Below are 25,235 nucleotides of genomic sequence, written 5' to 3'. Positions count from 1 at the left end.
CATACATACATACATACATACATACATACATACATACATACATACATACATACATACATACATACATACATACATACATAGGATGAGCTTCGTTCAGTTTCTGCCTACCAAATCAGTTCATAAGGTTTTAGTCAGCCTGGGGCTATAGTAGAAGACACTTGCCCAAGGTGCCATGCACTGGGATTGAACTAATGTCAATGATTTAGGTACAAGACAATTTTGTAGGGAGGAAAGTGGATGGTTAGTTGATCAACCCCCACACATAGCAGGCACCTTTATTTTACCAGTCCCTTAAGTATGAAAGCAAAGCTGACCCCATTTATACTCTAAGTAGTCTAAGGAGTCAATGTTTTAATAATTCAGCTAGTTAAGCATATAAATTTATGCTATTGATGTTTTGAATACACCTTTATATTTTGTTTTCTTTCTTCATAATTCTTTTCTTTTTTGTCTTTTTATTTTCATAGTGTTTCTGGTAGCAGGTGTTGAAAGGTAAAAGTATATTTTACTCAAGTTGTTCCATTTGCTGTTCTCTATTGAGATCAAGTCAGTCAAGAGGAAACGTAAATTGACAATGGCCTTATCTCAATCATTTTAATTAATTGGAGTGCTTTGATTATTTTCCATAGTTGCTTCAGTAAACAACTTGTCTTTATGCTTCAGGTCACATACCATATTTGAGACTTTAAAGGAAAGATGAATGTGACGAATTAAAGAAGTACAAATACCTTATTGTAACTGAAGCAGCAGCCCTTTAACAAAAAATGAACCACAAATAATCCCTAAAGAAACATGAACCTCAAATAATCTATGGAATATTCTAACACAAGTAAAACCATTTAAGATATTTTAAGCTTCTATAGATATTTGCCTGAAGTTATTATTTTCCCTAATGTTAGGGTTTTCTCTTTTTAAAAAAAACTTTTATATGCAATTGTAATAATTCCTATATATAACTACTCTATAAACTGAATCTTTTAAATTTAAATTTGCCTGAAGCATTTGGTACTTTATTTTTAAAAAAAGAAAAAGCCAAAAGGAAACATTATTTCTTCTTATTCATTTCGTTCTTTAATAATTCTAACAATCAGCAATTTAAAATATTATTATTTAAAGTTTGAGCAATCTTTAATCCTTGCATCACAGTTCTTGTTGCCTTTCACAATTTTAATGGTTTTACTTCAATATAAATTTAGTGTTTATATATCAGTTAAGGAAATATTTTCAGATTTGTTGGCTAAAATCAATTTTTCCTTTCAAATATAAATGCATTTTCTTGACAATTCAGCCGTATCTGACTTGTGAATATTCAAGCAAAACTACCCACCTATAGCCTTCCTCTGTCTACCATCTCTTGGATTGATAGCATCTTGTCAGATCACACCTTTGTAGCATGTGCTGGAAGAACCCTCCCTAGCCTACACATCGACTCTGATACGATTCAAAGCTCAATTTTGTTATATGCACTCTTCTGCCCATCAACAATTTACTATAAAATCACTTTACATGTCATTCCCCCCAATAGCACCCAACCTTATACAATTTGTATAGTCTTCACTAAGCTTCCATACCCAAATGCCTCATCCATGTGCTCACTGGACCCTCATTTCATATCTACACTGACTCTGTGAACAAGGACATTCTCAAAAGTGATCCTATAACGATGTCATATCAAACTTGCTTCTTTCAATGGCACTAAGAAACAATAACTATAAATATATAAAAAATAATTATTATAATACTCCATTCCATTAAACATCAACACCAAATACACAAAATCCACAAGGTCACCACAAATGCTGACCTCACCATCAGTGAGGATCTCTCCAGGTAAACACACACCTTCAACATAGCAAAGGCTACATAACAAAGACTGGCCGTAGTCTTCAAGACCAGAATATACTTCATCCCTGAACAACTGCTAACTCCCTACAAAGCTCATTTGAAACTTACAATGGAACACATCTTCCACACTTGGGTTAGTGCTACTGACATACACAGACTTCCTAACTCACATTGTAAGAAACACAATATGTTAGACTGGCCTAAGCTGCTCACTATCAATGCATAAACTGCTCACTAACACCACTCTAACCTCTGCATGACACGGACATACTGTCTTTTCTCTGCATCTTCTACCACTGCCATAGCATTTCCCGCTCACTCGAGTTGGCTGATCTTCACAGTGCCACTGTTGTTGCCACTACCACCACTACCATCACCACCACCACCACCACCACCAATTACCACCACTCAGGTCCACCCAACCCACTAGTCTTTCCTCCCTTTGCCACCCATATTGTGACCACACCAGCAGATTTGCACTAGCCACTATACCTAGTTTTCTTTTCTGATATTGCCAGCCTTCTGAAAATACTGCCCTTGCCTGTGTGAGTATTTTTTTCCCCCTGCAACTGTTTCACATAAACATCAACTACATTGGTCTCACAGGTACTGGACACCTTTCAAAAGTTATGGGCACAGCCGTTTTCTCCATATTAAATCATTGAAAATATTTATATTTCAGATAAGGTACTATGACTTATTATGACTTTTACTTATTTGTATGTCATTTTATCTAAATTTCAGAGATATTTGGCTATTATTTTTAGTAAGTCAAACTGTGACAGAGGTATAGTCACTAATTTACAAAAGGTCAGGTTAGAACCTTAAAGATGTTTGACTGCAATGTTGGCAAGCTGAATGACCACATGGAAACTCTTTCAATGGTTTTCAACTCAGTGGAGACAGTGTAAATAGAGAAACAAATTTGTGACTTGATCATAGTTATTTGGCTGACTGCCTGCAGGTGTGGCATGGATCAACAGAACTACTGCTACCACAACCACAACAACAGCAACAACACAAGCAACAACTATGTTGAGGTTCCATTACTAGCTTATACCATTGTTGGTCTAGTAAACTGATATTGAACATTTAGTGAGTGTTTAGATGAAGGCTTGTAGTGTTAAATTCTACTCTTTCTTTGTCAAAAATTAATATCTGCATTAGACTTGTCACCTATCCAGGAGAACCTGTACTTCTCATCTTTTTGTTGCTATAGAAAGGGAAAATGATCACCATAACCTTTTGAATTCTTGCAATTCAGAAAGAGATTTAGATTTTGGTCCTTTAAGCAATTAGATCAGTAGTTTACTTGTATAGATTTATTTTGATTATGCTGTTCTATAGATTTAGAACTTAGAATGAGAATTTCTGTAATAGAGACATTAAAACAGTGGTTCTGATATTTTTGACTTCATAGCATAATGATGATCAAACAAAAATCATTGTCATATTCTAAGTGAAAAGTTAAAAAAAAAGTGACTGACAAGTTTTGCAAGGAAACATGGAAAATTTAAAAGAAAGCAGTTTTACAGTTCAAATTTTTTTAAAGATATAGCAAACCATTGTTTGCTTTGTCTTTTATTAATCATACTTGTGTATAACAGCATTATGAATTACGGTTCTCAAGACACTCAAATATTAGTATGGATTTTCAAAAGACTTTAATTATATTTTAAATTACTGATGCACTTCACATGAAAACTTTTAAAAAATTGTTTTAAAGTTTTAAAAAAATTGAGAAAAATAATTATTATTTAATTTTTTTTTTAATCATACTGTATGTAACAAAATTATGAATAACATATTCTTCAACATGCTCATGTGTTAATATGGATTTTCTATAACCTTAAATTAAATTTTTTTTCATGATTATTTTTTTCTTTTTAGCATTTACTTTATTATCTGAGTATAGGTTATAACTGAACATATCAAGCAATCTGTCTTGTTCTTGTGAATTTGATTGGAAGACTTGGATACTCCATACATGTTTTTTTTACATTTTTTTAATTAAATTTTTAGTAAGAGTCAAAGATGAGTTTATGAATTTTGTCCAGAGACTTTGGAGTGAATTTATTTAGTTTTGTGTGGTTTCTTTTAATCTTAAATCAACTCATTCACTTTAATTTACTTTGCTATCTGTAAAGGTATATTGTTCTCTCAGTACTGGGTGAGTGGAGGTGTATGGCTTAGTGGTCAGGGTGTTGAACTCATGATCGAAAGATTGTGGTTTCAATTCCTGAACCAGGTGATGCGCTGTATTCTTGAGCAAAACACTTCATTTCATGTTGTCCCAGTGTACTCAGCTGGCAAAAATGAGTAATCCTGTGACAGACTGGTGCCCCATCCAGGTGGAGAATATACATGCTATGGAAACCAGGAAACTGGATCTTGTGGGTTGAAATGACTCAAGAAGTAAACTTTACCAGTACTGGGTGAATGTTTGGGGATTTTGGTTAAGGAAATTTTGCCAAAAAAGGCTACAGGGCAAGAAAGTCCACTTTCTGCCTCTTTTATTGATGGAGTGATCTATGTTGGTCACAATAAGTTGGATAAAGTTCCTTTGATGTGTGTGTATGTATATGAGATTGCTGTCTTACTTTAAGATGTACATACTAAATTCCTGTTTTAATTGTTACCAACGAAGTTGAAATATATTTTAACAATGACATTAGTAACTATGATTTCCACATTGAATTTGAATCTGCCGTGTGTTTTTTTTTTTTTTACTTTCAAAACAAGGATAAAATGTTATAGAATAAGAGGCATGGAAAAAAATAGTCTCAGATCACAATATTCACATAGTAACAATATCAGATGGCACATGGCAAGTATTTACCTGATGGCATTAGAGTATCATTAATGCAGCAACAAGATTTACATTGATATTTTGATTTAACTTTTTCTGTTATAATAGTTCCATATAAATACACAAGCATCTAACTCTTTAGCATTTAAACCAGCCATATCTGACCAAAATAATTCTACCTGTTTTATATTCAAACCAGCTAGGCCTGGTCTCTCACAACTATACCCTTGTGAAAATAAATAATCATATCAAAATCTCGAATTTACAAGATAATGTGTGATTAATTTAAAACAATGTGAATAAGTAAACATTACATTTGACAGAGTAATCGGAACACTAAAAGGTTAAATTAATAGTAACTTCAGTAAAATTTCTTGGTGTTTGGAACAAATTAAGATGAAATTTTGATAGATTTTAATTTAGTTCACTTTAAAAGAAGGAAGTGGGCTGGTATGAAAGAAGTTAAATACAAATAGGTTTCAAGTGGTCTGGAAATAAAAAAAAAGGGGCTTAAAACATGACACGGCAAAGAATCTTCTGTACAATCTCTTTATCTGCTTAGATGTTGCAGCTCAGCTAAATGCTCAATAAACACACAATGCTCAGCATGCTGTAATACACTGGTGCACTGCATGAGTTATCTAAGTCTACTGCAAATTTTGAAAAATATATAATTCAAGATTTTAAAAAATCCATAGTAATATATGAGAGCACCTTGAAAAACATGTTATTCATAATTTTGTTACATACAGTAGCATTAACAAAACACAGTAAAGAATAGTTGAATTACTTTTTTCTACATTTTTAGCTTAGTAATTCTAAAAGTATAATTAAAGTCTTTTGAAAATCCATACTAATATTTAAGAGTCTTGAGAAGCAAAATTTATAATGTTGTTATACACAAGTATGGTTCATAAAAGGCAAAGTAAACAATAGATTGTTATATTTTTTAAAAAATAATAAAATTTCTAACTGTAAAATTGATTTCTTTTAAAGTTATTTGTATGTTTGAAAAAAATAACTCCAATATCCTTCAAATAATACAATGTGGGAAAAGAAGCTCCAGTAATTCTATAAAGCATGTAAACAACTGTATTAAGGATACTTGTCTTTGACATGAAAGGGTAGCATTCATGGTGTTTTTTACATGGACATTAGGATAGGAAAGAAGGAAGGAAGGAAGACAGAAAGGAAGAAAGGTAGGCAGGCAGGCAGGCAGGAAGGGAGGGAGGGAGGGAGGAAGGAAGGAAGGAAGGAAGGAAGGAAGGAAGGAAAGAAGGAAGGCAGGAAAGAAGGAAGGAAGGAAGGAAGGAAGGGAAGAAGGCAGGAAGGAAGGCAGGAAGGAAGGAAGGCAGGCAGGAAGTTATCTTCAGACTACAGATCTGGCATCAATGCTTGTAACACGATGGAGTTGACTATATGCATCCAAGGGTTAGGCAGTGGTGAGAAATTAAGTTTGCTGTCCAAAGAACATGAAAGGTCTGTACAACAAATTACTACATAGTTTCTATCTACTATATTTCACACATGTTTTGGTGGAGCAGATGCTATGATAGAAGACCCTTGATATTAGCTAATTATTGCACCATCATCACCCCCAGTACTTACTCTCTTTTAAACCTGGTACTTATACTATCAGTCTCTCTTGCTGAACTGCTAAGTTATGGGCACATAAACCAGCACTGGTTGTCAAGTAGTGGTGGGACAAACACACAGGCACATGTATACAGATGACAAGCTTCTTTCAGTTTCCATCTAACACAGTGGTTCTGAACCAGGGTCAATATGGCCCTTGAAAGTCCATATAAGACTTTTGGGGGTCGGCACAATAAAAGAGTAAATTGAAGACCCATAATATCATTTTAAGGACCCCTGAAAAAATTTTGCTTTAGATTTATGTATTGGTATGCATTGCAAGAAAAAGCTAGGTTTCTTTCTCTAACATGTTACATAGTTCAACTTACACAAGTTAATGTGTGAAAAACAAAATAGGAATTTTGGAAGAAGTTTCTATAAAACCAGTTTTTAAACATCAAATAGCTATGGGGGTTGATCAGAATAAAATAATAATCAAAGGGGTCCATAGATAAAGAATGTAAACCTCTGTGAATCATTCACGAGGCTTTGCTTGACTCAGGGCCATAGTAGAAGACTCTTGCTCAAGGAGTGGCACAGTGGAACTGAACCTGAAACCACATGGTTGTGAAACAAACTTCTTAACCTCACAGCCATGTCCGCAACTTGTATTCTTTTACTCTTTCACTTGTTTCAGTCATTTGAGTGCAGCCATGCTGGAGGACCACCTTAATAATATATGTATGATTTAATTTCATAAATAGCAGTAGTGTGATTCCCTTCATGGGACTGTCACATGAAGTTGACAGTATGCAACTACTCTGTCGTACCACTACTGCTTATATCTCTCTGAGATATTTAGAAATGTAATATTTCTATTTTTGTAATCAGGCATCTCCAACTAGCAGGCAATGCTACTCCAGACTGATGACGAGCAAAGACTCAAAAACTAGTCTCTTAGTCTCTGGTTGCAGGCTTAGCTGGATGGAGGTGCTTGTCTCCCCCTTGTAAACATAAGAACACAGGAAATGTGTCAAGGCCGACAGGAAGCACTGATACTTCCTAGGGCTAAATAGCAGTGCTGTGATTCCTTTCATGGGACTGTCACATTAAGTTGACAGTATACAACTAATTTATTTTCAAATTTTCTACAATTAATATTTACTCATATGTTAAGTGACAAATTTTGCTTCATTTTATTCATTTTTATGATGCCTATGTATGTATGTGTATTTATACCTTTGTACCTGAATTTATTTCATATTGTAGCATTCTTCAAACATTTTAACAAATTCCAGCAATTCATGCCAGTCTACCTTTATGGTACACCTGTTTTATATGCATTCAAGATCAACTGATAATTTATAGCATAATTTTAATATATTCTACAGTTGTTATGTAATCCCAGCAGAATATTGATTAACAGCTCACATTATATGGTGATTTTTAAACCAAATTTTCACTGAATTTACCATAAATTAGAGTAGTTTTGAAACAAAATTGGCATCATAGATTTATGTAAGAGCCTTTTGTCAACTTGCGCTCCAGGCATCACCTTAATGTATCAATAAAAACGAAAGTTATAGTTGTATCATAAAACCAGTCTAAACTCATGATTAATTAGGAATTTAATTGAAACACAGAAAGATGGTAACAAAAGGAAGGGAACTAGTTGAGAAGTAAAGTTTTATTAATTTGTTTCCCATCCATATTTATTTCCAGTTGCTACTGGATAACACAACAGTACATTGGCAGAATAAATGCTGGGAGAACTGCCACATAATATTTGGAGCTATCTCTTTAAATTTTGATTTAAAAACCTAATACAAACAATTGAAGCAGTATTAAATTAAAATAGCCATTTGTATATCATACTCAAAGTATACACACTGTCTGTTGACCAATTACTTGCCGTAATTGCTTCTTAAACAGAATGTCTTTAACACAGCAAGTCCATAAGAGATGTTATTTCAGGACAAACACTGCAGTAACTGGCCTATTGCCAATGTATATACATAAAGTCTGAGTTAAAATTTGCTTTTTATCCTTCACCACTGCCATCACCCCCACCACCACCATCATCATCATCATAATTCAGCATTTAATTATTGTTTACTTTTACATGCTTACTTATATGGATCAAACAAAAGTGTGTTGGGCCAGAGTTTTCTATAGCCAGGTGCACTTCCTATTGTCACCCACAGTATCTTTTCTCAAGTAAGATTATAACCTTTTAGTCAATCAGACAACAAACAGCCCAGAATTGTTTGCCTGAAGAACTGGAAGCAAATGACATCAAAGCAAGTCTTTTGTTTACAAAGATTGCACAACATAGGCGCAGGAGTGGCTGTGTGGTAAGTAGCTTGCTAACCGACCACATGGTTCCGGGTTCAGTCCCACTGTGTGGCATCTTGGGCAAGTGTCTTCTGCTATAGCCCCGGGCTGACCAATGACTTGTGAGTGGATTTGGTAGACGGAAACTGAAAGAAGCCTGTCGTATATATGATATATATATGTATGTGTGTGTGTTTGTGTGTCTGTGTTTGTCCCCCTAGCATTGCTTGACAACCGATGCTGGTGTGTTTACATCCCCGATACTTAGCGGTTCAGCAAAAGAGACCGATAGAATAAGTACTGGGCTTACAAAGAATAAGTCCCGGGGTCGATTTGCTCGACTAAAGGCGGTGCTCCAGCATGGCCGCAGTCAAATGACTGAAACAAGTAAAAGAGTAAAGAGTAAAAGAGTAACATATAAAGACATCTGAAGATGCTGCCATAGTGGACTGCAGGTAAATAGCACCATAAGCGAAGCCATTGTTTATAGCAAGCAAAACGTGTGTAGACAAGGGGAATTCAAACCTACACAAATACACACAACACTCACCACCACACACATACACATGTGTGTGTATAGTGGCGCAATTTGATTTTATATATTCAAGTTGTAAATTATGAATTAAGATATATATCAAAATAAAGAAGATTTCATATGGTAACATATCAATTTTACAGTGTAACAGCAACATATATTAATATCATCTTAATTATTGTAATTTATAGCACCATTTAATTTAGGAGCAATTTGTTAAATTTCAGTTTTTTGCTTTAAAAAGCTTATTCTGAGATTAACAAAAAAAAAAAATTCTTATTATAATAATAAGCTCACACATCAGTATTTGGTTGGGTATCCAAAATTACTTAATACAGCTTTGCTTCTGTGAAACATAGAATTGTTTACATTGTTTATTTTTGTTTCTAAGATCTTTTCCCAATTTTGGCTAATAATGTTTAAAAAATCATTCTTATTCTTTGACTTACTACTTTGCACAGCTCTACCCAACCTTTCCCAAAGATTTTCAATGGGAGATAGGTCGGGTGACTGCACTGGCCATTGCATCAACTGAACTCTCTTAGACCTAATGTAATCTCTGACTAGGTGCGAGGTGTGTTTCGGATCGTTGTCATGCTGGAAAGTCCAAGATCAGCCCAAATGCTTTTGGGTATATGGAAGCATAGTCTTATCCAATATTTCTAGATAGGACTTACTGTCCATAATGCCCTTGATTCAGATTATAGGACCGACACCTTTTCCAGACAAGCACATCCACACCATCGCACTTCCACCACTGCATTCTTACATACATCCTGCCATCATTGTCGAACAAGTTGAACTTTGACTTGTCGAACCACAACACATTTAGCCAATCTGCTGGACTCCAATTCAAATGCTCTTTTGCAAACTGTATTCAGGCACATCAATTTTTTAAAGAAACATATAGCTTTTTTCAAGAGACTCTGCCCTAGAAGTCCAAATTCTTTGAAATGGTTTTTATTATGGTGAACACGCCAATGGCAAGTCCATATTTTTGCTGAATTTCTTTTAAAATGTCAACAGCAGTCATTAAAATTTTTTTGGGAACAGTCTATGAATGTATCTATCCATTTGTGCCATTGTTTCTCTTGGTTGCTCAGGTTGAAAGTGGTCTTTATAATCATTAGTATATAAAGATGGACAGCCTTGTAGGCAGCTGTTTTAGAGCATCCAACTTCATTTCAAATAGCCTTATGTGACTATTTCAGCCTACTAAGCTAAACAATACTCATTCTGGCGTTAAGTTTTGTCTCTTACTCATCACAACTATTAAGTAACTTAGAAATTTTAACAGCATGCAAATTACCCGACATTTATATTAATCAATAAGGCAAAAAGAATGCAATTTTGCAAATCATTCTTCAATTAAATGGCAATGTAACTTACGCAAAATAAAGTTTATTTTTAATTTAAAATTGATATATTGATGTTATGCTGTAAAGCTGTATACCATATTAAAGTTTGTGAAAATTTCTTTATTTTGATATACATCTTAATTCACAATTTACAACTTGAATATATAAAAAATGCCATTTTAACTTTAGTATACTAGCGTTCTTAAATTAAATGGTACCACTGGATAGTCAAATCAAATAAACAAACAATAAAATTTAAAATAACAGACAACAAGAGGACATGTGCACAAGGAATGTATTAGTTTGATGCTTAGTAAAAAGTGAGAGTTTTTGACGTTTCAAGCATAGTTCTTTGTCAGAAAAGAAAGTGGGAAAAGTTCAAAGAAGGATAAAAATAAATCACCAACAGCATACGTGGATTATGGTTACCATTGTTTTTATGTTAAGTCCCTCAACAATTATCAAGGCTTTGACAAAGAAAATAAGTGCTTGCTTTCATATTGGATTAAACCCAGATAAAAAAGAAATACCACTGTATACACACACACATAGACGATGAGGTTCTTTCAATTTTCACCTACGAAATTTACTAAAGTCTTTGGTCAGCAGAGTGCTATAGTAGAAAACACTCACTCAAGGTGTCACACAGTAGGACAGAACCAGAAACTATGTGGTTGAGAAATGAACTACATTACCACACAACCATACTTGTGCCTTCTTGGATTGATGAAATGAATTGTAGTTAAATACTAGGCTTGATATAATCAAATGCACCCAAAGTGTGCAGCTTAGTATTCATAGTGGAAATTATCACACTACAGCATAGTAATTTTGTAGCGAGCTATAAAATCTCGTATTCATCAGAAGAAAAAGGAAGTTGTATTATTTATGCCTTTCATAAAAAGAGAAGACCATTATTAATGTAAGTGAAACGCAGTCTAAAATGGGAACTGAAAACGAATAAATGATTCAATTAATAAAAATAGATAATTAACAATAATTATCAATTAGATGCAAAGCCTTAAGCATTCCTCTCATAATGATAACCACAGCAACAGTACAGACACCATTTAGTTCTCATTAGTTAATTTCATTAGGAAGTTGCAAAATAAACGAAATACTTTTGTTAAGTGAGAACATAACTATTCTTAGGAGAGTTGGCTGTTGATCATGCTATCAATAATCACACTCTATTATTGATTGACTGAAGACAAGCAAGTTCTAAAATGCTATTTTAACTTTTAAATAACTATCACCGTTATCATTACCATCATCCGCATCATTATCATTAACATAATTATAAACTATTAACAGTGCTATTTTCATTAACATTATATCAGGTTATTAGGGTCATAGTGTAACAGTTTCATATTGGCTAACTAAGTCCATCATTTGGTTTCTATTCATAATTGCAATTTCTTTAATTATATCTCTAACGGCATTCTGGAAAAGTGCTAATTCATCACACCTTGGCACACCATCTGTCACCAAAGATTTCTTTTCTTTTAGAGGAACAAAGCAAACAAAACGAATACCACAATTATATAAAGCGTATTCAATATATAATTGATCATAGCTGACCCCTGAAGTTATGTCATATGGTGGTTTGTGTCATAAGTGAATGTAATAAAGAACTGTAGTGATATCACATGGAGATTTATGATATAGCTGATTGTAAATAAGCACTCCGATAACATCATACACATGGTTTATATAATAAAGTAGTGTAGAAATATCACATGGTGATTTACGACATAAGAATTTTAACTCTTTAACATTTAAATCAGCCATATCAGACCTGTTTATATCAGGCTATATTCTATCTGTTTTATGTTCAAATCATCCAGATGTGGCCTCTCACACATATTCTAAAGTGTCATTCTAAAAATAAACAATCACATCATTGAAATCCCAAAGCTATGAGATAATGCATAATTAATTCAAAACAATGTGAATAAATTATTCATTACATTTGACAGAGTTATCTGTATGCTAAAGGGTTAAGTAACCACTTTAGCAATGTCCCATGATGGGTTAATGTCAATGCTTCTCATAGTGCACAGTATTGCCCCCTAAGTGATAGGGGAAATTTTTATATGGGTACTGAAGTCAAAGAGGGTGTCTTTTAAATACCCTAATTTTCAAAAATATTTTCAATCTTTATCATGTGTGTATGAATCATTTAGTGAAATTAGTGGTTGAAATAAATCAGTCAGCTAACAGAACCATGAGTACATTGGAAGAAACACTTAGTAGTATTTCTTCTGGCTCTTTGCATTCTGAGTTCAAATTCCACCAAGGTCTACTTTGTTTTCCATCCTATTGAAGTCAATAAAGTACTGCTGTGGCCAAAAGTTTGGAACATTTTTGTGACATACTAACTTCTATTTATTAAAGGTAAGCAATTTGGCCTAGAACTATATTTTTGATTTTACCTATTTTTTTCTTCTAGTGATTGAACCATTGAACCAATTATTGAAAATTAGAATGTTTATATTAAATGTCTAAAGTTATTTTTAATTTGCAATTTATTCTAACTTGGCCAAAAAGTTGGAACATAGGTCTGAAAACTTTTTCTTCTAGATATTGACCCATGGGATCAGTAATTAGGTAAGTATATTTCTACAATGCCTACATTTGAATCGAATTGTAGTTGAGGATACTCTTTTACTCTTTTACTTCTTTCAGTCATTTGACTGTGGCCATGCTGGAGCACCGCCTTTAGTCGAGCAAATTGACCCCAGGACTTATTCTTTGTAAGCCTAGTACTTATTCTATCGGTCTCTTTGCCGAACTGCTAAGTTACAGGGACATAAACACACCAGCATCGGTTGTCAAGCAATGTTGGGGGGACAAACACAGACTCACAAACATATACACACACACACAAACACACACACATATATATATACATATATATGAGAAGCTTCCTTCAGTTTCCATCTACCAAATCCACTTAGGCTTTGGTCGGCCCAAGGCTATAGTAGAAGACAGTTGCCCAAGGTGCCACGCAGTGGGACTGAACCCGGAACCATGTGGTTGGTAAGCAAGCCATATAACAATTTTAATTTTTAAAAAGATGTTTCAAACTCTTGGCCATGACTAAGTTTCAGTTGAACACTGGGACTGATATAATCAACTTGAAACTTGCTAGCCTTGTGTCAAAATTTGAAACTTGTATTAATGCTTGAAATTTTGTTTTGACATTATTGTTCACTTTTCTGTCTTGTTTTGTTTTATTCTTTGTACTGTGTGTGAACTTTCAGTTTTCAGTTGTGTCTTTCTCTACTTCACTTGATGTCCCCTCTTTTACTCATTTCCAACAAGTTTTTGCATATCTGAGCCCTGGATGCAATGAATCATCATCATCCTCATCATCATCGTTTAACGTTCGCTTTCCATGCTGGCATGGGTTGGACGATTTGACTGGGGACTGGTGAGCCAGACGGCTGCACCAGGCAAATGGCTGCACCTGGCAAATGGCTGCGCCAGGCAAAGATGGCTGCACCAGGCTATTTTAAAAATATGGAATGCTTCACAAATTTGTGTGTCATCCTTGCACAGGGGGCCATGCTAATCTTCTCTGTATTGTTCCAATTTTAGAATATGTACCACCGTAGCAGCACAATGACCTTCATAAACTGTAATGTTGTCTCATGGTAGTTTATGTCATAAATGGTTGCATGTTATGATGATGATGATGATCATCATCATCATCACCATCTTTTAACATCTATTTTCCATACCGGCATAGGTTGGATGGTTTGACAAACCAGAAGACAGCACTGGGCTTCACTGTCTACTTTGGCATGATTTTTATGGCTATATGCCCTTCCTAATACCAACCACCTTACAAAGTGGACTAAGTGCTTTTCACATAGCACCAGCACTGGCAAGGTCTGTTTTAGCAAGGTTTTTACAGCTGGATGCTCTTCCTAGTGCCAGCCACTTTTCAAAGTGACTTGGGTGCTTTTCATGAGGCACAAGTACCTGGCACATATTAATTTACTTTGGGCCTCAGGAAAGCGTTCTTCTTTAGCCCTAGGTTAGTCTGACCAAGCAGGACTGTGATAAAGGGCATCTGATAAAAGGCACATTATCTAATGTGCCTTTTTTTCATTTGAAGGGAGTTTAACTGCTATTTCTAGCAGATTCAATAATCATGTAGAGGCTTATCTGTAGATACTGGTGATAGATACAGTTATAGGTGGAAATATAGACGTGTTCAGAGAAGTAGTCATTTCATTATTGCATTTATATTTTTAGTCACAGTGTATCTGGGACTACCGTTATACAATGTGTCCCTTCTTTTTTTATAAGATGGTAGCATGTTATGTTAATGATTTTAGGTGACATTTTTGAGCAAGTCAAATGACTACAAAGAGAGAGAAAGAAAGAGAGAGACAGACAAATTGACAGACAGAAACTCTTGTTGACTCCTACCATAGAATGCAATGGGAGTTGATTTTATGTGATACACCATACAAAATGCCATGGTAGACTGATTCTGAAATATTTGTGGCTCTACAGCCCATCCTATATCCCTTCCTATCCCAGAGAGTTCCTGAGTTAACTAGATAATAAAAATGCCATGGGAGATGATTACAGGGAATCACAAAAGAGTAACTTATAGATCAAGCACTTCAATAGAAATATCTTCATGTAGGCAATAATGACCTCTGTAGAATGGTTACACAAACTGAAATCAATTGACACCTGCTGACACACAAAAGGTAGAAATATTTTGTGGCAGGATGGAGGTTGTGGAGTACCCCTACATCAGGTGAATCTACTTGATGGTTCAGTCATTACCATGCTGTTTTTTCTTTTTTTTTTTATTTTGGATTTTTCTGAGATATTGCGTTTCTAAGAGTGGTAACTGTTAATCTTCCTCAACAGAAAAAAAAAAAAAAACTTGCTCAAGAAAGGTGCAAGCATGGCTGTATGGTTAAGAAGCTTACTTTGCAACCACATGGTCTTCTAGAGCTGGCAGAATTGTTAGAATCGTTAGCATGCTGGGAAAAATGCTTAGTGGTTTCATTGGTCTTTATGTCCTGAGTTCAAATTCCGCCAGAGTTGATTTTATCTTTCAGCTTTTCAGGGTTGATAAATTAAGTACCAGTGAAACACTGGGGTTGATGTAATTGACTAGTTCCCTTTCTTAAAATTTCAGGCTATCTGCTTTTACTAGAAAGGATTATAGCCCTGGGCTAGCCAAAGCTTTGTAAGTGAATTTGGCAAGTGGAAACCGTGTATTAAGGAGTTTACTTCCCAGCCTGGGTTCAGTTACACTGCATGGCGCCTCGAACAAGTGTCTTTGACAATGGCCCCAGGCTGACCAAAGCCTTCTGAATGGATTTGGTAGACGGAAACTGAAAGAAGCTCATCATATATATGTGTGTGTGTGTGTGTGTCTTTGTGTCTGTGTTTGTTCCCCATCACTGCTTGATAATGGTGTTGGTGTGTTTATGCCCCCATAATCTAGTGGTTCAGCAAAAGAGATTGGTAGAATAAGTGCCAGGTTTTAAAGAAATAGTGCTGGGGTTGATTCGTTTCAACTAAATTCCTTCATGGCCTCAGTCTCATGACAAACAAGTAAAAGATGTAAAAGATATACATAAGCACATACATACATACACTCACACATACACACATATATGTATGTATACACATATGTATGTATGTTTATATATATATATATATATATATATATATATATACACACACACACACATATGTATGTATGTATGTATGTATGTATGTATGTATGTATGTATGTGTTTACCACCCCACCCCCCACCTCTGCTTGATAACCAGTTCAGCAAAACTGACTCGTAGGATAAATACCAGACTTAAAAGTAATAATAAATACTGGGGTCAATTTGTTCAACAAAAACCCTTCAATGTGGTGTCCCATTGTGGCTGCAGTCCAATGACTGAAACGAGCAAAAGCTAAATGAAGTCTGTACATACATGCTCAGACGCATAGTCAACATTGACCAACAGAAATCCCATGTAATAAATGCATTTAACAAATAGGTAATTCAGCTGATTGAATAACTTAATGTCTATCATCAAAACCATTGAAGAACCATTATGCATCTGAGAGTACATTAAGCAGAGTCCTACACTTTGTCTTTTTTGATTGTTTTCTTTTTTGAAGCTGAAATTTGGTGGTGTATGATAAACCAAGGTGATAACTGTCATGAAATAACAAGTAGACATTGATAAAATGCAATATCTTCACTAGAATTAATTTTCATGGATATATGTGACATAACTGAATAGAGACCAGCATCGTAGGAGGATAAGTATTGCCATAACAAAGTGATTTTACATCAAAATATCATGGAGTTTATTTTATTCATTTATTCCATATCACAGTTCATGAACAACATTATTGTTGGCTAAAGTTTTCTCCAATAGGTAAATAGCTCATTCTCTGCATTTCTGATGGTGAGTGTTTGTAATTCATCACAGAACAAATATCACAAAGGACTTCAATTGAAAGCACCCCACCCCCACAACAGACATGTGCATGTGAGCACACATGCACACACATACACACACACCATGGCCTTCTTTCAGTTTCCATTTACCAAGTAAGGAATCATTTTCCTCATGGCCAGATAAGTTTGGTTGTTGCATCCCAATGCACACCCACACATGGCCGCCCAACTGCTGAAGCCATTAACCAATTGGGTTTTGAGGTGCTGGAACACCCTGTCGACAGCCCAGATCTCACCCCTTCTGACTATCATATCTTAGGACCGCCCAAAAATGGTTTACGAGGTTGTTGATTTCCTACAGATGAATATGAGAATGAAGTGTTGCATAAATGATTATACAACCAAACAAAATCCTTCTTCTTGGACGGAATACACAAGCTTGTGGACTGCTGGACCAAGTGCATTGAAAAGGAAGGGGATTATACTATAAATGGTGTACTTGTTTATCCCCTACTTTTGTGTAAATTTTTTTTGAAAAAACAAGAGTGTGTATAATTTTTGACTTATCCTTATATGTGTGTATTTCTGTGTCTGTGTTGGTCTCCCATCACTGCTTTACAATCCTATGAATCTGGGCTTACTTCTCAACTTGGGTTCAGTTTTACTGCATGGCACCTTTGATTCCACTAAACAGAATCATCATCATCATCATCATCATCATCATCATCTTCCTTAAGAATCTGTGTTCCATACTAGTATGGGAATTGATTTTATGTGATACATCATACAAAATGTCATGGTAGACTGATTCTAAAATATTTGTGGCTCTACAGCCCTTCCTATATCCCTTCCTATCCTAGAGAGTTCCTGAGTTAACTAGATAATAAAAATTTCATGGAAGATGATTACAGGGAATCACAAAAGAGTAACTTACAGATCAAGCACAGGATCCAACAAACCACAGGAATACACTGCTCTGGTGAGATCTCTACAGCTGGATGCCCTTCCTAATGACAACCCCTTTACAGAATGGTTGCTTTTTTTTTTACCTTGTGACACTAGCACTAGTAAGGTCACTATATCTGATGAATAGACAGGATGGTTATTGCTGAAATATCATTGATCATAGGCCTGTTGAGTCAAGACTGACCTGGGGCTAAACAACAACATCAAAGAAAGGTGTATTAGATAATGCAGTCTTATTTCTCTCACCTTAACATGTACTCACTGGCTGTAAGCAATGACTTCACTCAAGAGTAACATTTGCTTGCAGTCCACTGAAAAAGAGTGCCCAAACTCCCTAACATGCCTTGATATGCTATGTGGGTTTAATTTGCTTCAAGATTTTTTTTTTTATATAAATATATCCAGCTTGTTTGTTTTGCAAGTATAGAAGAATAGACATTAATGATGATGATAATGCACATACCTGTAGCAAGCTAATTAAAAGTGTATTCAAATAGAGGGTGATTGTAACAAAAATTTAATAAAAAATACAAATTTGGGAAGGAGAATTTTAAGGACTAACTTTATATTCATTATATTGACAAGTAAGGGAGACAACTTCACTAAACTTGATAGTGATGAAGTCACTAATGGTGTTTTTATAAGAAATAAACCTCATTGTCCATTTTTGCTTTTCATCATTCCAGGCCTGGTCAATAGAATATCTGTCACATTTTGGCTCAATTCTTCTCTTGGTCCATCCTTGTGTATATCAGCTATGTTGTACTGTAATAAATGTCACAAGAAACCCATGGAGAGCATCCCATTCCCCAAAAATTGGGAAGAGTTGAGCAAAAAGCTTGTAATTATTTCTCATGGAGATTCTGTTATTTCATCCACAGGAACTGTCCATAAACAGACCAGAGTACAGAACAGTATAGAACATAAATTAAGAAACTAAATAAAGATAGATATATAAAAAGTTCAGTGTGTTTAATAAATATCATCACATCATATATATATATGTGTGTGTGTGTGTGTGTGTGTGTGTGTCTTACGCACTGAGGTCGATATAATCGACTTAATCCGTTTGTCTGTCCTTGTTTGTCCCCTTGGTGTGTAGCCCCTTATGTATGTATGTATGTCTATATATATATGTGTGAGTGTCTGTATGTATGTATATATATATATATATATATATATATATATATGTTATACATAAAAGTATCTTTCATACATGTTACTCATATTCAATTACATACATACACACGCATGTATGTACATATATATACATACATATCTGTGTGTGTGTGTGTATGTACATACACACACACACACACACACACACACACACACACACACACACATATATATATATATATATATATATACACACACACACACACACACACATTTACATGCACATACACACAAATACCCACAAATAGCCATCTGATTAAACAAGCAAAACACACATATATCACCATATATCTGTGCCATATATCTCAGTCATTTCTAACATTTAATTTGAAACCTATGAACACATAAATCTTTTTATCAATCATTTTCTCCAATGTTTTTCTACATAACTTCTTCCTTTCCTTTTTCTTTTTTTCATCTTATTATTATTCTTCTCCCTCCCCCCCCCCAGTTTCACTGAATATATTTCAAATATGATATCATAACTTTGGTTAAACACAGGAAAAATATGATTGAGCAATATAAAGATTTCTTTGACATTCTCTGAGGTCCTGCTAATTATGTAACTGGAGAAAACATGCTTTGTGCATTTCTTGTCTTGTCATTTCTCTTTAATTCGTCTTAGTTTGATTTCTACTTCTTGCCCATCCAGCCAGGCACCACCTCTTTTAAATGTTTTCACTTCATTGCTGCCCATCCAATTACTAAATCTAGCTATCACTAACATTACAACAACAAGCGTGCATCCATCCATACATACATACACATATAGATACCCCTGCTGCTTCTACACAGAACAAATATCTATCAATATTACTATGGCTGGCAAAACTATGCATGTATTTAGGTTTATATAGTGATCACCACTATCATCATCGTTATCATCACCATCATCATTATCGCCATACCAGTATGGCTGGAATGGGTTGACAGGGAACCAGTGAACTGCAGGCTGTGTCAAGCTCCAATGCTATTTTTGGCATGATTTCTTCTTGTGGGTGCCCTCCCTAATGCCAAGTACTTGACAGAGTGTTCTGCGTGCCTTTTTTTCATGCTACCAGCACTAGTGAGGTTGTCATGTAACTTGCAAGACAAAAAAGAATAGAGATGGAAGAGAAAAAAAGGGAGGAAAAAGCTTTTACTACAAAGAAGTGAAGGCACCTGGCTCAGTGGTTAGAGTGTTAGGCTCACAATCATGTGATAGTGAGTTCGATTCCCAGACCAGGCTGTGTGTTGTGTTCTTGAGCAAGACACTTTATTTCACATTGTTCTAGTTCACTCAGCAGTAGAAATAAGTTGCAACGTCACTGGTGCCAAGCTGTATTGGCTTTTGCCTTTCTCTTGGATAATACCAGAGACTGATATGCATAGATAACTGCTGGTCTTCTATAAACAGACTGATTGGCATAAAATCGTTCACAAAGATACTCCAGCCTCTGGTCTACAGCTTTTTCTACATCTGCTAATATAATGGCCTTAGCTCCTTAGAAATTGTTGGTCTCATGTCACATTCTCTCAAGTACTTCCACCTCACTCATCTCTCCTCCTCCTATCACCCTTGTGGTGTCCATCTCCCGCCCAAACCTTACACTAATGACTACACCCAGTCATTCCTTCCTTCTAGTATTCAATCTTGCTAATCCTCATATCTTTCCAGCCAGTGTTGACCAACAAAGGTTCAAAAGTGACCAGCATGGCATCAGTCTCACTGGACTAAGAAGGCCTGCAAAGGTTCCTGACACTGCCCATTCCTCCTCATAAGCACTGACCATTCCAGCTAGGTACTATCCAGCTCCATTTCAAAGGCACTTCCTGGTTCCAGCATCTTTGACTGTGTCCAGAAAATGACCACTAGACTGATTGACATAAAATAATTCACAAAGACACTCCAGCCTCTGGTCCACTACTTTTTCTACCTCTGCTACTATAATAGTCTTAGCTCCTTGGAACTGGTTGATCTCATGTCACCTTCACTCAAGCACTTCCATCCCACTCATTTCTCCTCCTCCTATCACCTTTGTGGTGGCCACCTCCCACCAGGCCCTACACTAAGGACTACACTCAGTCCTTCCTTTCCTGTTCTCAGCAACAGTAAAGGTGTTGCCTCCAGGATCATTGGGTCTTCTTTTTAGACACAGTCTATCCTGGTCTATATTGTTAATTAGTCTGAAACAGTAAAGTGAATGTGTCTGTGTGCATTTCTAGCAGGTTGAGTTGCTATTTAGAAGCTTCCACACCAGCTTCATATGTGCAATGTTCATATTGATTGATGCATGTAAAAAACATTCAAACCCATTACTGCTGCAGTATAATCATCATCAACACCACCACTGCCAACACAACAACCATACTTGTCATTATCATCATCAGCAGCAACATCACCTTTATCATCATCATCATCATCATCCTCATCATCATCATCATCCCCCTCTTCATCATCATCCTCAGCAGCATCATTGTCACCATCATCATCCTTACCATCATCCTCATTATCTTCATTTCTGTCCTCCACACCGTCACTATCATCATCATTGTTACAGTTCTTATCTTTGCCATCATCTCTGGCAGTAATAAACAGCTAGCAGCAACATTTTGTCAAGTCTTTTCTGTTTTTCTCATTTCTCATTTTTGACATTTAAAAAATAATTTTAATATCTAATACTGTCCCCCAGGTTCAAGCCCTAAGCTAGCTAGACATTTTGCTCTAAATATTTCAAAATGTTTTGCTGGAAAATAAATACACCCCCACTAGCACCCTTATCCTCACCTCAGTCACTTCACAGTTATTTCAGCTTAGTCCCACATGAACTCTGATCAAGTAGACTTTATGATCAGAGACATTCCAACCATAACCATCACTTTTATTTATTCATTGTTTTGTTTTTAGAGGTGTATCAGGACAATGTTGTTTAATGTGTTCCACCCCTTTTAAGACAGTAGGGTGTTATTTGAAGGAAATTTGGCTGCTTTAGTTGCGTAGGAAGGTAATAAGAGAGGCCTTAAAAGACATTGTACATCATAATTTCCCACCCATTGGTAAAGCATTTACTGAATACCCAACTCTGACGAACCATTAAATTTATGCTAGCAGGTGGAAAATAAAATATGAAAATGGAACATAAAAGACAGGAATAAGATGTCATTTCAAAAGAAATCACACACACAGGAATTCCAGGAAAAAATCTTCATGAATACAGAGAAAAGAAAGCAAGGAAAAAATAAACGGAAGCAACTTACTGTAACTGAATTATTGTATATCTATAAGACTTCTACCCTTATTGTTACGAGTATCCCTTCAATCGTTTGTGAATTTGAATTAAACATACAAGAGTGAGTAAGGATATAAAGCAGCTTTTGTTAATATTGCTATTAATCCTGAAATATATCAATTATATACTAGCCATTTATTACTGAAATAGATAGTTTTTCAGGCAGGACTCTCTGAGTGTGTGCTGACACTGTCCACTTCGATTCCCAATTAAAGCAATTTTGTTTCACTGATATCACTAATGCCTCTTTTCTTTTTCCTTTCTCTCTCTCTCTTTTTTTTTTTTTTGTATGTATAAGACATTAGTAATATTGCAACGTCTCGTTTATGTTTGACTAAAACATATGTGCTTCATGGTTAATTGTTAATGATTCAATTTTGTTTTTCTCATTTGTATAGCTTCAAATAATTATACTTAAGCTATTAAGACAGTTTAAGTTATTGAGGTAAGCCTAGCAGCTAACTGTATCTCATAAAGCCAATTATTGCTAACATACGTTGTAAATGGCATGGTTGGACATTGTCTTTCCGTTTTTGTTCATTGAAAATAACTAAGTACTCAATATTCCTGTACACAATGGGATGGTCATGACTGGAATGTCTTTAATCAGAAGCATGCTTGATCAGATTTGACTTGGGACTAAACAGCAGCCACAGCAAAAGCAACAATCTTATATGAATGAAAGCAAAGCTGTCATAAATATAAACAAGAAATTGGGGAAGGAACCAAATACCTCATGGTATATTCATTTGATACACAGGTACTGTGATCATGCTAAGGTATCATCATCATCATCAGTTTACATCTGCTTTTCATGCAAACATGTTGGACATGTCCCAATGAGTGGAGTCGGTTCTTATTTAGAGTTACTGAATACAAACTTACACTCACACACACAATCACACACACACAAAGGTACAGGCTTCTGCAGTTTCTGTTTACCAAATTCCATTCACAAGGCTTTGGGAAACCTATAACGCTATGTCAGAAAACAGTTACTGAAGGTCGTATTGAACCTGAAACATCAAGACTCTGTATGTCATTGTAAACAAAACATTTTCAAAAATCAGCCATATTTTTGTGATCAATTTCAATACAGAAGTGATGCAAACATAGCTGAATACTCCTTGCAACTATTTCAAAATTTTTCCACAAATTAAAATAAAATACAAAAAAAAAGAAAAAATTCAAATAAAATATTGTTTTTGATTAGCTTATTTATATACAGTCTTGTAAGCAAATAGCAAGAATTTCTAAAGCATGAAATTATTTGGTGTCCTTTGGTGCTTTAAGGGTGAATTCTAATTAAAGTATACAGTAATGTATTACTTTACAATTAGGTTTATGACATTTTCTGTGACATAGGAAATAAAATATTTACAAAGTATATAATCAAAGCCATAAACATGCTGTGTTGTATTCTATTCAGCTAGCTACAAATAATTTAGCATTTCAAACACCTTGAGCTTCTGTTTTTCAGCTTCAGTGAGACTGGCTAACACAATATTTGCCTATCTAATTCACAACCTGTTAGCATATATTTCACGACACTCCAGTATTCAAAGGCTTGACTAGATGACTACTTGACCATTAGCTAGTGTAATGTATCAACTTCTAAAATGTTTTATAAGTAAACAAGTGTGTTGTTGTATACTTAACACTTTAGCATTAATAAAGCTAATGATGTTACGCTTACTTTTCATTAACACCTTTTACCTTCATAAGCACAGGTATAGCCAGAAGTGTAGGCATGACTGTATGGTTTAGAAGTTCATTTTTCAATATCTCTGCATTCAAGTTCAGTCCTACTGTGTGGTACCTTGGGCAAATGTTTTTCTGCTCATCTCAGGCTGACCAAAGCCTTGTAAGTAAGTAGATTTGGCAGATCGAAATTGCAAGAATCCCACCATGCATGTGTGTGTACATTTGTATTTCCTTGTCTTGATATAGCGTAAGAGTTACAAACAAATGTTGCTGCCACACCAACAGTGTCATTCATTTCCGAGCTTCCATAGAAACATGTTTGGCTATGAGGAAAATGATTCCTCACTTGGAAACAGGTGATGATAGGCAATGATAGTACATTTAATTATAGAAGCACATTTAATTATAGAAAATCTGCCTGAATGAATTCTGTCAGATGCAGGTAAGCATGGGGCAAAAGGACCTTAAAGTGACAATGGTGATGAATATTAACAGTAAATGTGATCAAATGATGAAACTAAAACAGCTTTAAGCTCTTGTTGTTAGTGTTGCTGTTGTTGTTGTTGTTTAACCACAGGTCAATTCTAGCTATGTTCAAACACATTCCAGTCATGAGTCAATATATTTCCTCATAAGTATAACTAAAATGAGAAAAAGATCAGCATCAATTTCAACAATGGATATTTAGTTATTTGACCCTCTAAAGTACCTGCTCATTGAATTAGTATGCAAGTGGCTGAGTACTCCACAGATATATATGTATCCTTAACATAATTCTCAAGTAGAATCAGCATGACAGGGTGTGTGATAATGCTGGACCATTCAATTCTAGATCAGCAGCAGCTGTTCATCATAGGTTGATATTGGCTGTTCTGTTCAGACTTCTCCAAACAAAATGTCTTAGGATGGCAAGTAAGGCAGTTGGTGTCACTCCCCCTGCCAGACTGCCTCTCTGGACCTCCATGCCAGGTACCAAGTGTACAAAAGTGCAACGAGCATGATCGACGATGAGGCTGCCCCGCAGTAGCAGCTCACTCGCTAGTTGATGCCCAGCCATTGTCTGTGGAGGTACATGGGTTAGTGGTTAGAGCAGTGGACTTGTGGTCAAGGGATCACAGGTTCGAATCTCAGACTGGGTGATGTGTGTGTTTATGAGTGAAATACCTAAGCTCCACATGGCTCCGGCAGAAGGTAGTGGCGAACTTCTGCTTA

At 35.4% G+C, this 25,235-nt stretch overlaps 1 protein-coding gene and 1 non-coding gene across 2 annotated transcripts in view; both read right to left on the bottom strand.

The window, feature by feature from the left end:
• Positions 1-25,235, bottom strand: part of LOC115210886 (beta-1,4-N-acetylgalactosaminyltransferase bre-4) — a 969,826-nt gene that overhangs the window by 391,495 nt on the left and 553,096 nt on the right. The gene's annotated exons all lie outside the window — the stretch shown is intronic.
• Positions 13,976-14,082, bottom strand: LOC115211329. Its single transcript, XR_003881598.1, has one exon. It is a non-coding gene; the product is annotated as a U6 spliceosomal RNA (small nuclear RNA).

The sequence above is a fragment of the Octopus sinensis genome, linkage group LG4 (assembly GCF_006345805.1).
Source record: "Octopus sinensis linkage group LG4, ASM634580v1, whole genome shotgun sequence".
Classification (NCBI taxonomy): Eukaryota; Metazoa; Mollusca; class Cephalopoda; order Octopoda; family Octopodidae; genus Octopus; species Octopus sinensis.
This window is presented reverse-complemented; position numbering and strand designations above follow the sequence as displayed.